Raw genomic sequence first — 12,423 nt, 5'->3', positions numbered from 1 at the left:
GGTCAGTACCATTAGCAAGAGACAGATTGAAGTCAATAGTTGGTGAGTGCATTGAGCTTGATAGGTAAACTATTTGACGTCACCACTCAAAAAAGAGACATCAGGACGATCTGATATCCCATAGGGGGGACCACTTTGGTGGAAAAAAGTTAGGAGTATGAGATCTTTAGTTGTGTCCTGTCCCTTCTGCTTGCTTTTGGGCACAGTTCGCCAGTGCAGCTGCTTCACCAGGGGCAAATATGTGGTTAAAAATGAAAGTGGATTTTTTGGGTAGTGAAAATACTCTGTGTGATACTATGATGGTGGATACACGTCATTATAAATTTGTCCAAACCCATCGAATGTACAACACCAAGAGTAAAACCTGATGTAACTTACTGAATTTGGGTGGTCAACGTAGGTTCATCAATTGTAGCAAATGGACCACTCTGGTGGGGGATGTTGATAGTGGGGGAGGCTATGCATGTGTGGGAGCAGGGTCCATATGGGAACTTTCTGTACCTTCTGCTCAATCTTGCCATCAACCTAAAGCTGCTCTGAAAAATAAAGTCTGGTCAAAAGGTACAAACTTCCGTTAAAAGATAAATAAGTACTGGGAATGTAATATACGACATGATGACAATAGTTAACACTGCTGTGTGGTATACTTGAAAGTTACTAAGAGAGTAGATCCTAAAAGTTCTCATCACAAGGAAAAAAATGGTTTTTCTCTTTTTTTTTTTGCATCTACATGAGAGGAAGGATGTTAACTAAACTTATTGTGGTAATCATTTTACAATACATGTAATTCAATTCGTCATGCTGTATACCTTAAACTTATACAGGGATGTATGTCAATTATATCTCAATAAAACTGGGAGGAAAAATAAAGCCTGTTAAAAACAAAATAAAACGAAACATAACCTTAGTTCTAGACACAGACCTACTAATAAAAGAAATAATACAGGCTCTTGTGATTCAGGAAAAAAAAAAAAAGTGAAAACATATGCTATTTCCCCTGGATTCCTCAAAGTGTGTCACCATGAAGTTTGAAAATCTGATAAAGCCAACGGAAGAGGAGGGTCCGGGAACCCATCAACATAGTGACAGCTGAAAATTTGCATGCGTCCACAGCCGTTTAACTTAGTTCCAGTTTTGGGTTCTTTCAAGTTCCTGTTAATGTTTGTTCTTTTTCGTATATGAATGTATGACTTTAGGGAGAGTTGACTGGGATAGTTTTTACTGCAGTAAATAACTGTTGTTGAAGGGTATGCCCCTTCCCTTATGAGACAAATAAGCTCTGGGGGTCTCATGTACAGCATGGTAACTATAGTTAATAACACTGTGCTGTGAACTTGAAACTTGTAAAGAGAGAAGATCTTAAGCATTCTCACTACACACATAAAAAAGTGGTAACTGTGAGGTGGTGGATGTGTTAACCTGCTTGTGGTAATCATTTCACAAAGTAGACGTATATCAAATCACCACACTGTCCACTTTAAATCTACAACATTTTATTTGTCAATTATACTTTAATAAAGCTGAAAAACAGTTGTTGAAGAACTGCTTGTCTTCTGCCTGTTTACCTACATCCTAACACTTTACCTCTGTTCTCAAAGGTGAAATCCAGTTAAAAAGGAAGCAGGGAAAGCTGACTCTGAAGACTTCATTTTCCAGGACCCGTCAGCAGTTTGGTACTTCTGGTTGGCAGCATATCGAAGAATTTGATACCAGGGAATCTGCTACCTGGAATTGAAATGTTCAGGTGGTTTTTATTCTATCTTGAAGGAGGTCCCTAAAATAGAGCTTCTCAAACTTTAATTGTGCCATGTAGCAAGCATGAAAATCACTTGAAGATTTAATCAAAACGCAGATTCTGATTCAGCAGGTCTGAGATAGGGTCTGAAATTCAGCAGTTCTAACAAGCTCCCAGGTGTCTTAGCTCAGGTTGCCATAAAAATTACCATAGACGGGGTGGCTTAAACAACAGAAATTTATTTTCTCACAGCTCTTAAGGCTGAAAGTCTGTGAGCAGAGTGCTCATGTGGTTAGGCTCTGATGAGAGCTCTCTTCCTGGCTTGGTGGAGGGCGAGTGAGTTCTGGTCTCTTCCTCTTCCTATACAGACAATAATCTCATCATGGGGGCTCTACTCACAAGACCTCATTTGAAACTATTTACCTCCCAAGGGCCCCAACTCCAAAACCATCACATTGGGAATCAGGGCTTCAACATATCAATTTTGGGGAGAACACAATTCAGTCCATAGTGCCAGGTGATGCTGCTGTTGTTCTGCAGAACTTACTTTAAGTAGCAAGACCCTAAAAGAAGCTTTGTGTTCCTATGACAGCTTGAGGGGCCCAAACATCCCTTACTTAACACTAAGTTACTGGATCCAGGAGATACGTTGAGATCTAAATTTCATGAATATAATAAATAGTTTGGTAAACTCATTGTTCCTTATATTATAGAATTGCACCATCTACATCAAATTGTCATTTATGAGACTCTTAAATGATATGTTGTGATATGGACTTATGTGTAGAGTTTATGCAAAGCAATTCATTGGACCTCTTAACTGACCCAGAGAGACATTCATAATGACATAGAAAAGAGCCAAGCTGGGGAGACTTCATCACTAGAGGCCACAGAAATTAAAGGAACAGCTTACAATAAAAATTATCTGACCATAAATTTCTTGCCAACATGATCAATAAAGCAGAGGAAATTCAAGAGTTTTACCAAGTTTAGAGAGTTTCAGATAAGCTTCTTTAATGTATTTTAATACTTATATTAATTGCTATGGGTATAGAATGAAAATAAACTGTAACAATATACCAATAATTTACACATATCTTCTCAAGTTTCTTCATGAAAGTCATTGAGTTTACTATGCAGTCTTTGAGATCATAATGATCATGTTCATTATGTTGCTGGAAGCTGCCTTATCTGTGTCCAGTGTTTTCCACTCATTTTAGTCATTCAACAAATATTTGTTGAGCATCTTCTATGTGCCAGGAACTGTGCTAGGTATTGGTGATATGGCAATGAATAATACAGATGTGGTCTTTGTTCATAGATACTGATCACATAATATCAAATATGATGAATGTAATGAAGGAGTAATGGGACCTTATAATAGGAACCTAACCAAGAGGGGCCAACTGGGAAGGTTTCCTTGAAAAAATGTCATTTCATCTCCACGGAAAAACTTCTGCTTGAAAACGTGGGGCACAAGAACTTTTTGACCAGGAAGAGCCTCTCTTTCTCTTCAGTGAGGAAACTGTGTCCAAGTAATTGCTAAAAAGTGAGTGTCAAAATCATGGGACTTTAGGATGTTGTCAATAGGTTTCCTGGAGAAATGAGGGAGTTACTTTATTAAGGTCAGTGATAGTAACCGAAATAAAAGTTATAAAAAAAAGGGCTTCCCTGGTGGCACAGTGGTTGAGAGTCCGCCTGCCGATGCAGGGGACACGGGTTCGTGCCCCAGTCCGGGAAGATCCCACATGCCGCGGAGTGGCTGGGCCCATGAGCCATGGCCACTGAGCCTGCGCGTCCGGAGCCTGTGCTCCGCAACGGGAGAGGCCACAACAGTGAGAGGCCCGCATACCGCAAAAAAAAAAAAAAAGTTATAAAAAACTATTTTTTAAATAAACAAATCTTTTGTTTTACGAATAAAATAAAAAGAGATAGGGAAAGAATAAAATACCTAGGAATAAATTTAACCAAGGAGGTAAAAGGCGTATACTCTGAGAATCATAAATCACTGATGAAGGAAATTGAAGAGAGTACAAATAAATGGAAAGTTATCCCATGTTCATACAATGAAAGAATTAAAACTGTTAAAATGTCCATACAACCCAAAGTAATCTACAGATTTAATGCAATCTCTATCAAAATACCCAATACATTTTTCACAGAACTAGAAAAAATAATCCTAAACTTTATATGGAACTACAAAATACCTTGAATAGTCAAAGCATTCCGAAGAAAAAAGAACAAAGCCGGAGGTAACACTCCCTGACTTCAGACTATGCTTACAAAGCTACAGTGATTTAAAAAGTGTGGTACTGGTATGGTAATAAAAACAGACGCATAGATCAAGGAAACAGAATAGAGAGCCCAGAAATAAACCCATGCATTTATGGGCAATTAATCTACGATAAGGAAGCAAGAATATACAATGGGGAAAAGACAATCTCTTCCATATGTGGTGTTGGTAATACTGAACAACTACATGTAAAAGAATGTAATTAGAACACTTACAGCATGTACAAAAATAAACTCAAAAAGGGTTAAAGACCTAAATATAAGACCAGAAACCATAAAACTCCTAGAAGAAAACACAGACAGTATGCTTTTTGACATAGGTCTTAGCAATATCTTTTTGGATCTGCCTCCTCAGGCAAGGGAAACAAAAGCAAAAATAAACAAATGGGAAACTTAATCAACTTAAAATCAAACTTAAAAGCTTTTCCACAGCAAAGGAAACCATCAACAAAATGAAAAAATGGGAGAAGCCATTTGCAAATGATATGTTTGATAGGGGGTTAATATCCAAAATATAAAGAACTAACATAACTCAATATCAAAAAAACAACTTGATTAAAAAACAGGCAGAGGACCTGAATAGGCATTTTTCCAAAGACATACAGATGGTCAACAGGCACATGAAATGATGCTCAACATCATTTATCATCAGAGAAATGCAAATTAAAACTACAGTGAGATATCACCTCACACTGGTCAGAATGGCTATCATCAAAAAGAGCACAAATAACAAATATTGGCAAGAGTGTGGAGAAAAGGGAACCCTTGTACACTGTTGGTGGGAATGTAAATTGGTCCAGCCACTGTAGAAAACAGTATGGAGTTTCCTCAAAAAACAAAAAAATAGAACTACTATATGACCCAGCAATGCCAGTCCTGGGAATATATCCAAAAAAAAAAATCACTAATTCGAAAAGATATATGCATCCCAATGTTCATAGCAGCATTATTTATAATTTCCAAGATACAAAAGCAAACTAAGTGTCCATCAACAGATGAATGGATAAAGAAGATGTGAGATACACACACACACACACACACACACACACACACACACACACTGGAATACTACTCAGTCATAAAAAGAATGAAATTTTGCCATTTGCAACAACATGGATGGACTTGGAGGGTATCATCCTAAATGAAATAAGTCAGACAGAGAAAGATAAATACTGTATGATATCACATAAGTGGAATCTAAAAAATAAAACAAGTAGTAAATATAACAAAAAAGAAACAGACTCACAGACATAGAGAACAGACTAGTGGTAACCAGTGGGGAGAAGGAAGAGGGAGGAGCAAAATAGGGGTAGAGAATTAAGAGGTACAAAATACTATGTATGAAATAAATAAGCTACAAGGATATATTGTACAATACAGGGAATATAGCCAATATTTTATAATAACTATAAATGAAATATAACCTTTAATATTGTGAATCACTATGTTGTACACCTGAAACTAATATAATATTGTAAGGCAACTATACTTCAATTAAAAAAGAGAGAGAGAATGAACTTTTGCCCTTTGCAGCAACATGGATGGACTTGGAGGGCATTATGCTAAGTGAAATAAGTCAGACAGAGAAAGATAAATACTATATGATATTGCTTATATGTAGAACCTAATAAATATAACAAACTAAGTGAATATAACATAAGAGAATCGGGTTCACAGATGTAGAACACAAACTAGTGTTTATCAGTGGGGAGGAGGGTAGGGCAATATAGGGGTAGAAATATAGCCAATATTTTGTAATAATGGAAAGTAACCTTTAAAATTGTATAAAAACAAAAATTTTTTAAAAACCAAAAAGCAAAAGAACAAAAGCTCTCTTTGGAAATCTAAAAAGAGAGAGAGAGAATTAGAGAATCTAATGTGCCCTGCTGATATATATGTATATACCAATTGCTCAAAACTAAAGAAAAGAGGAACTTTGCGGAAATCTCTCATGTTTAGACCACAGAGTCCACACCTGGTACTCGCCTGTCCTCAGCTGCCATAGCTCTTCCTGAGAGCAGGATCTTTGCCTTGCCAAATCTTATAACTAGTTGCTGAAAGTGTGTACTGTTTGAGGAAAATCCTGAGTTAAGAATTTTTAGTTTGGAATTTTATTTTCTTTGAATTTTTAACAAGCCACATGGAAACCTACTTTCCAGAATTCCTGGAATGACACATGTTGTGACTAAAAAGATGCCCACAAAAGCCTGCTGGGTGCTTCAGGTGGGACCCCACAGAGTTTTAGCATTTTGGAAGGTCACTACTTGTTCAGACTTTCTATTTTTATCAATTAATCAAGGGGAAATAATGGAATCAAACCAGCCATACATATAATTATAAATAAGAATGCTACTTTATTAATTTATAACAGCTGGTAAGTCTAGTTTGGGAGCTGGGTTGGTCATCTGTACAGGCATATTCTTGGTGAGGCAGATCGAATGGGTAAATCAGCCTCCTGTAGGGTAAGTACAGAACCAGACAGAGGAAACTGTAAATTCTGAAAGGACATGACTAAGTGCTGTAGTACTTCAATGCCCTTCTCTCTTTATCTACACACTGTACCTGGGTGACGTCATCTGGTCCCATGGCTTTAAATACCATTGTATTCCAGATAACATAGCATAGTGGTAATGCACTTGGACTCTGGAGTTAGCCTGCCTGAGTTTTTCTTCTGACTTTACCTCCATTAGCTAAGTGACCATGGGGAAAATTTCTCTGTTTCTTCATCTTTAAAATGAAGATAATAATACAGTGCTAACCCCATATGGATGTTGAGAGTATAACTAAGAAAATATTCATGAACTGCTTAGATAGTGCCTGGGACACAGTAAGCACCTAATAAATGTTAGTTATATGCCAAGTGCTCTCAAGTCTCTATTTCTTGCCCTCATTTCTCCCCAGAACTCTAGAAGTGATTCCCTGCTCAAATCTGCTTCTTTCCTCAAGATCATGTTTCGTTAAACAGCATCACCATCCACTTACATGCTCAAGCTAAAAAACATAGGAGTTACCCTTGATTCTTCTCTTTTTCTCATTCCCCACATTCAGTCCTTCTGTCTGTTCCTGGAACACATCTTGCTCATTTTCAATGAAGGGTCTTTTATTTGGTATTCTCTGCCTGAAATGCTGACCACTTGACCTTCTTTTGCCAGACTCTTGTCATTTAAATGTCAGCTTAATGTCACCTCCAAGATAGGCTTTCTATAAACAGCTCAACCTGTAATAGGCTTGGAAGATAAAGATAGTGTTTCTCTGTGGAGCAGAGGGCAATGACTTAACCAGACTCTTGAGAGTGGCTCTGTGTCAGTAAGCGAGGCTTTGCATTTATTTTCCATTTCACGTAATGGGCCCAGGCTTGAGCAACCAAACTTCTGATTTTGGTCTACCCAAAGCTCTATTTCCTCACCACTGACAGCATTAATTTTAACTTTGGGGATGCCTTGACTAAGTGAACACCGCCTTATCACCTTATGGTTGGTACTTGTGGGGCTTGCTGTTGCACTGTCGCAATGACATCTTTTCCTCCTCCCACTCAGCAGAAAATGAACAGTCAACACCACTTGGACAGCTTGCCTCAATCTTAACTCTCACCTCTCAGCCACATTAACAGGTAGAATATGGGGACCCTTACTCCTCAGCTCTTGCCCACCACTTGCCCCCAAGTATGGGGTTCAGAGAGCTTCTGGGTTGGTGAACACATCCACCAATTGGGAGAGTGGGGCCACTCCAACTCCATGGAGACAGAAACTCCTATCCTCAGGACCCTCCCAGACTTCACCCTATGTATCTCTTCATCTGGCTGTTCATCTGTGTATTTTATAATATCATTTATCATATAATAAACTGATAAACATAAGTAAGTGTTTCCCTGAATTTTGTGAGACATATTAGCAAGTTATGGAACCAAAGGAAGGGGTCATGGGAACCCTGGTTTATAGCTGATTGCTCAGAAGTACAGGTGATAACCTGAGACTTGTGATTGGCATCTAAAGTGGGGGTAGTCTCATGGGACTGAGCCCTTAATTTGTGGGATCTAACGCTAACTCGAGGTAGGTAGTGTCAGAACTGAATTGATTGCAGGACACCCAGCTGGTGTCATGGAGAATTGCTTGACATGTAGGAAACCCACACTTTGGGTGTCAGAAGTGAAGTGTTGTGAGTGTAACAGTGTGAGAGTAAAAGAGAAACACACAAGACACAAGAGTGTGTTTTTCTTTATAAAGGTACGTTGAATTTCAAAAAAGTGTAAAATTGAGGGGCTTCCCTGGTAGTCCAGCCAGTAAGACTCCACGCTCCCAATGCATGGGCCTGAGCTCAATACCTGGTTGGGGAACTAGATCCCGTATGCATGCCGCAACTAAGAAGTCCGCGTGCTGCAGCTAAGACATGGCGCAGCCAAAATAAATAAATAGGTATTTTTAAAAACTGTAAAATTGAGATGAGAGGGCTACTTATAGGTGAGACAAGTGAAAGTTTGCCTCTGATTTTGTGGTCTATGCTCATTGTGAAGTAGTTTACAGTCTTTTCGTTTGTTTGTTTCTGCATATTCTGCTCAGGTGGCAAAACATTGCCTCACCAGAGTGGGTACTCTTCTGAAAATTAACTTTTAGACTGACTCTGGCTATGCTTTTGGGTACTTCATTAATTGTAAAAACAGGGGTTTCTCACTTCTGGACAAATAAACATTTCTCAAGTTCTTTTCTGACTTTCTGTTTTAGTTATTATAAAATGGTTAGTTTGGTTAATAACACAGCCAGGGCTGTGGTAATTTTCTATTCATAGGTATCTTTGTTCTTACCTTTATCAGCTGACTATATTCCCCTGACAGTTCTGTCAAATATTGCTCTTCTCCAAAGTCAGAGCCCACTTTCTGAATTCTTGGAGACTAATATGGTGTTTTGTGTTCTTTTTCTTTTGATACCCAGATCATCTTTAGGGCTTCTCAGATGGCTGCTAGGTGGCACCAAGCTTGTGAGGCCTATCACACGGCACACATGAACAAAAAGTGTTCTAGGAATTATTAGGCATGGCTGGTTTGCTCCATGGGTCCAGAGCTGCTCAATGGTATTGTACAAGTTATCCTACCATCAGGCCTCAAGGCAAAGAAGACAGCTCATCCTCCCTCATTGGGGCTTTGGTAAATACTTGGGTTGATTTTATACAAGTGAAATTTTTTCACCTGCATATGCTTTAGTGACCATGTGTACCTTTATAGCTTTATACCATGTTCATAAGTAAGTGCTTATGACCAGTGATGGTCAGCAAATGATTTCTAAAGACATTATCTCTCAGTTTTCAATACCTTTGTCTATTGATAGTCATCAGGGCACACATTTTGTGGGAGAGGTGATAAAATTTGAAAACCTCGAGATTCATTTCCTTGAGATCCTATGATTTCACTGCCTATTTCTTCCAGAAAGAAAAGAGGGCAATAAAACATCAATATAGAACTTAAAAAACCAAAATGGCCTAAGGTTGTGTCAGTTTATTTATCCAAACCACAGTGGCCAGACGTTCTGTCCATAACTTTAATGAACATGAATGTTATAGCAGGTAGAAGGCCAGAACTCTTTCCAAATGAAATACCAATGGGTAGGCCCATGAGTTGTCTGGTCACACATGGCCACACACTAGTGAAACACCCATGTGATGGATAATGTTGTGTTAAATTATTTTAACGTGTTAAGGGCAATTCATTCACAGGTTCAATAAGCCCTGACTCAATGGATTAAAATCAAGTTACATTTTCAGAAGACATTGCTTGAACTTTGTAGAGAGTTTTCAACTTCTGTTGAAAAGCAAGTCTCATTTCTGACCTCACGTATTTGTTCCTAAAGTGTAACCTAGATTGTAACTGGATTCATTTATTTGTTCCTAACTAGATTGTGCACCTAGTTCTGCCCCTGAACAACCCCTGTACCACTACCCTCCACTGAAAAGTTATTATTTTCTTGTGTATCCTTCCATTTTTTTTATACAACAGATTCCTATTAGTCATCAATTTTATACACATCAGTGTATACATGTTAATCCCAATAGCCCAATTCAGCAGCCCCCTGTCACCCTCCCCACGGCTTTCCCCCCTTGGTGCCCATATGTTTGTTCTCTACATCTGTGTCTCAATTTCTGCCCTGAAAACCGGTTCATCTGTACCATTTTTCTAGGTTCCACATATATGCGTTAATATATGATATTTGTTTTTCTCTTTCTGACTTACTTCACTCTGTATGACAGTCTCTAGATCCATCCACGTCTCTACAAATGATCCAATTTCGTTCCTTTTTAGGGCTGAGTAATATTCCATTATATATATGTACCACATCTTCTTTATCCATTCGTCTGTTGATGGGCATTTAGGTTGCTTCCATGACCTGGCTATTGTAAATAGTGCTGCAATGAACATTGGGGTGCATGTGTCTTTTTGAATTGTGGTTTTCTCTGGGTATATGCCCAGTAGTGGGATTGCTGGATCATATGGTGATTCTATTTTTAGTTTTTTAAGGAACCTCCATTCTGTTCTCCATAATGGCTGTATCAGTTTACATTCCCACCAACAGTGCAAGAGGGTTCCCTTTTCTCCACACCCTCTCCAGCATTTGTTGTTTGTAGATTTTCGGATGAAGCCCATGCTAACTGGTGTGAGGTGATACCTCATTGTAGTTTTGTTTTGCATTTCTGTAATAATTAATGATGTTGAGCTGCCTTTCATGTGCTTCTTGGCCATCTGTATGTCTTTTTTGGAGAAATGTCTATTTAGGTCTTCTGCCCATTTTTGGATTGGGTTGTTTGTTTTTTTTAATATCGAGCTGCATGAGCTGTTTATATATTTTGGAGATTAATCCTTTGTCCGTTGATTCATTTGCAAATATTTTCTCCCAGTTCTGAGGGTTGTCTTTTCGTCTTGTTTGTGGTTTCCTTTGCTGTGCAAAAGCTTTTAGGCTTCATTAGGTCCCATTTGTTTATTTTTGTTTTTATTTCCATTACTCTAGGAGGTGGATCAAAAAAGATCTTGCTGTGATTTATGTCAAAGAGTGTTCTTCCTATGTTTTCATCTAAGAGTTTTGTAGTGTCTGGTCTTACATTTAGGTCTCTAATCCATTTTGAGTTTAATTTTGTGTATGGTGTTAGAGAGTGTTCTAATTTCATTCTTTTCCATGTAGCTGTCCAATTTTCCCAGCACCACTTATTGAAGAGACTGTCTTTTCTCCATTGTATATCCTTGCCTCCTTTGTCATAGATTAGTTGACCATAGGTGCATGGGTTTACCTCTGGGCTTTCTATCTTGTTCCATTGATATATGTTTCTGTTTTTGTGCCAGTACAATATTGTCTTGATTACTGTAGCTTTGTAGTATAGTCTGAAGTCAGGGAGTCTGATTCCTCCAGCTCCGTTTTTTCCCCTCAAGACTGCTTTGGCTATTCGGGGTCTTTTGTGTCTCCATGCAAATTTTAAGACTTTTTGTTCTAGTTCTGTAAAAAATGCCATTGGTAATTTGATAGGGATTGCATTGAATCTGTAGATTGCTTTGGGTAGTATAGTCATTTTCGCAATATTGATTCTTCCAATCCAAGAACATGGTATATCTCTCCATCTGTATCATCTTTAATTTCTTTCATCAGTGTCTTATAGTTTTCTGCATACAGGTCTTTTGTCTCCCTAGGTAGGCTTATTCCTAGGTATTTTATTCTTTTTGTTTCAATGGTAAATGGGAGTGTTTCCTTAATTTCTCTTTCAGATTTTTCATCAATAGTGTACTAGAATGCAAGAGATTTCTGTGCATTAATTTTGTGTCCTGCTACTTTACCAGATTTATTGATTAGCTCTAGTAGTTTTTGGGGGGGCATCTTTAGGATTCTCTACGTATAGTATCATGTCATCTGCAGACAGTGACAGTTTTACTTCTTCTTTTCCAATTTGTATTCGTTTTATTTCGTTTTCTTCTCTGATTGTCGAGGCTAGGACTTCCAAAACTATGTTGAATAATAGTGGTGGGAGTGGACATCCTTGTCTTGTTCCTGGTCTTAGTGGAAATGCTTTCAGTTTTTCACCATTGAGAATGATGTTTGCTGTGGGTTTCTCATATATGGCCTTTATTATGTTGAGTAGGTTCCCTCTATGCCCACTTTCTGGAGAGTTTTTATCATAAATGGGTGTTGAATTTTGTCAAAAGTTTTTTCTGCATCTATTGAGATGATCATATGGGTTTTATTCTTCAATTTGTTAATATGGTGTGTCACATTGATTGATTTGTGTATATTGAAGAATCCTTGCGTCTCTGGGATAAATCCCACTTGATCATGGTGTATGATCCTTTTAATGTGTTGTTGGATTCTGTTTGCTAGTATTTTGTTGAGGATTTTTGCATCTATGTTCATCAGTGATGTTGGTCTGTAATT

The sequence above is a fragment of the Orcinus orca genome, chromosome 1 (assembly GCF_937001465.1).
Source record: "Orcinus orca chromosome 1, mOrcOrc1.1, whole genome shotgun sequence".
In the NCBI taxonomy this organism is placed as follows: domain Eukaryota; kingdom Metazoa; phylum Chordata; class Mammalia; order Artiodactyla; family Delphinidae; genus Orcinus; species Orcinus orca.
The sequence above is the reverse complement of the archived record's forward strand: the minus strand, read 5'-3'. Positions refer to the sequence as shown.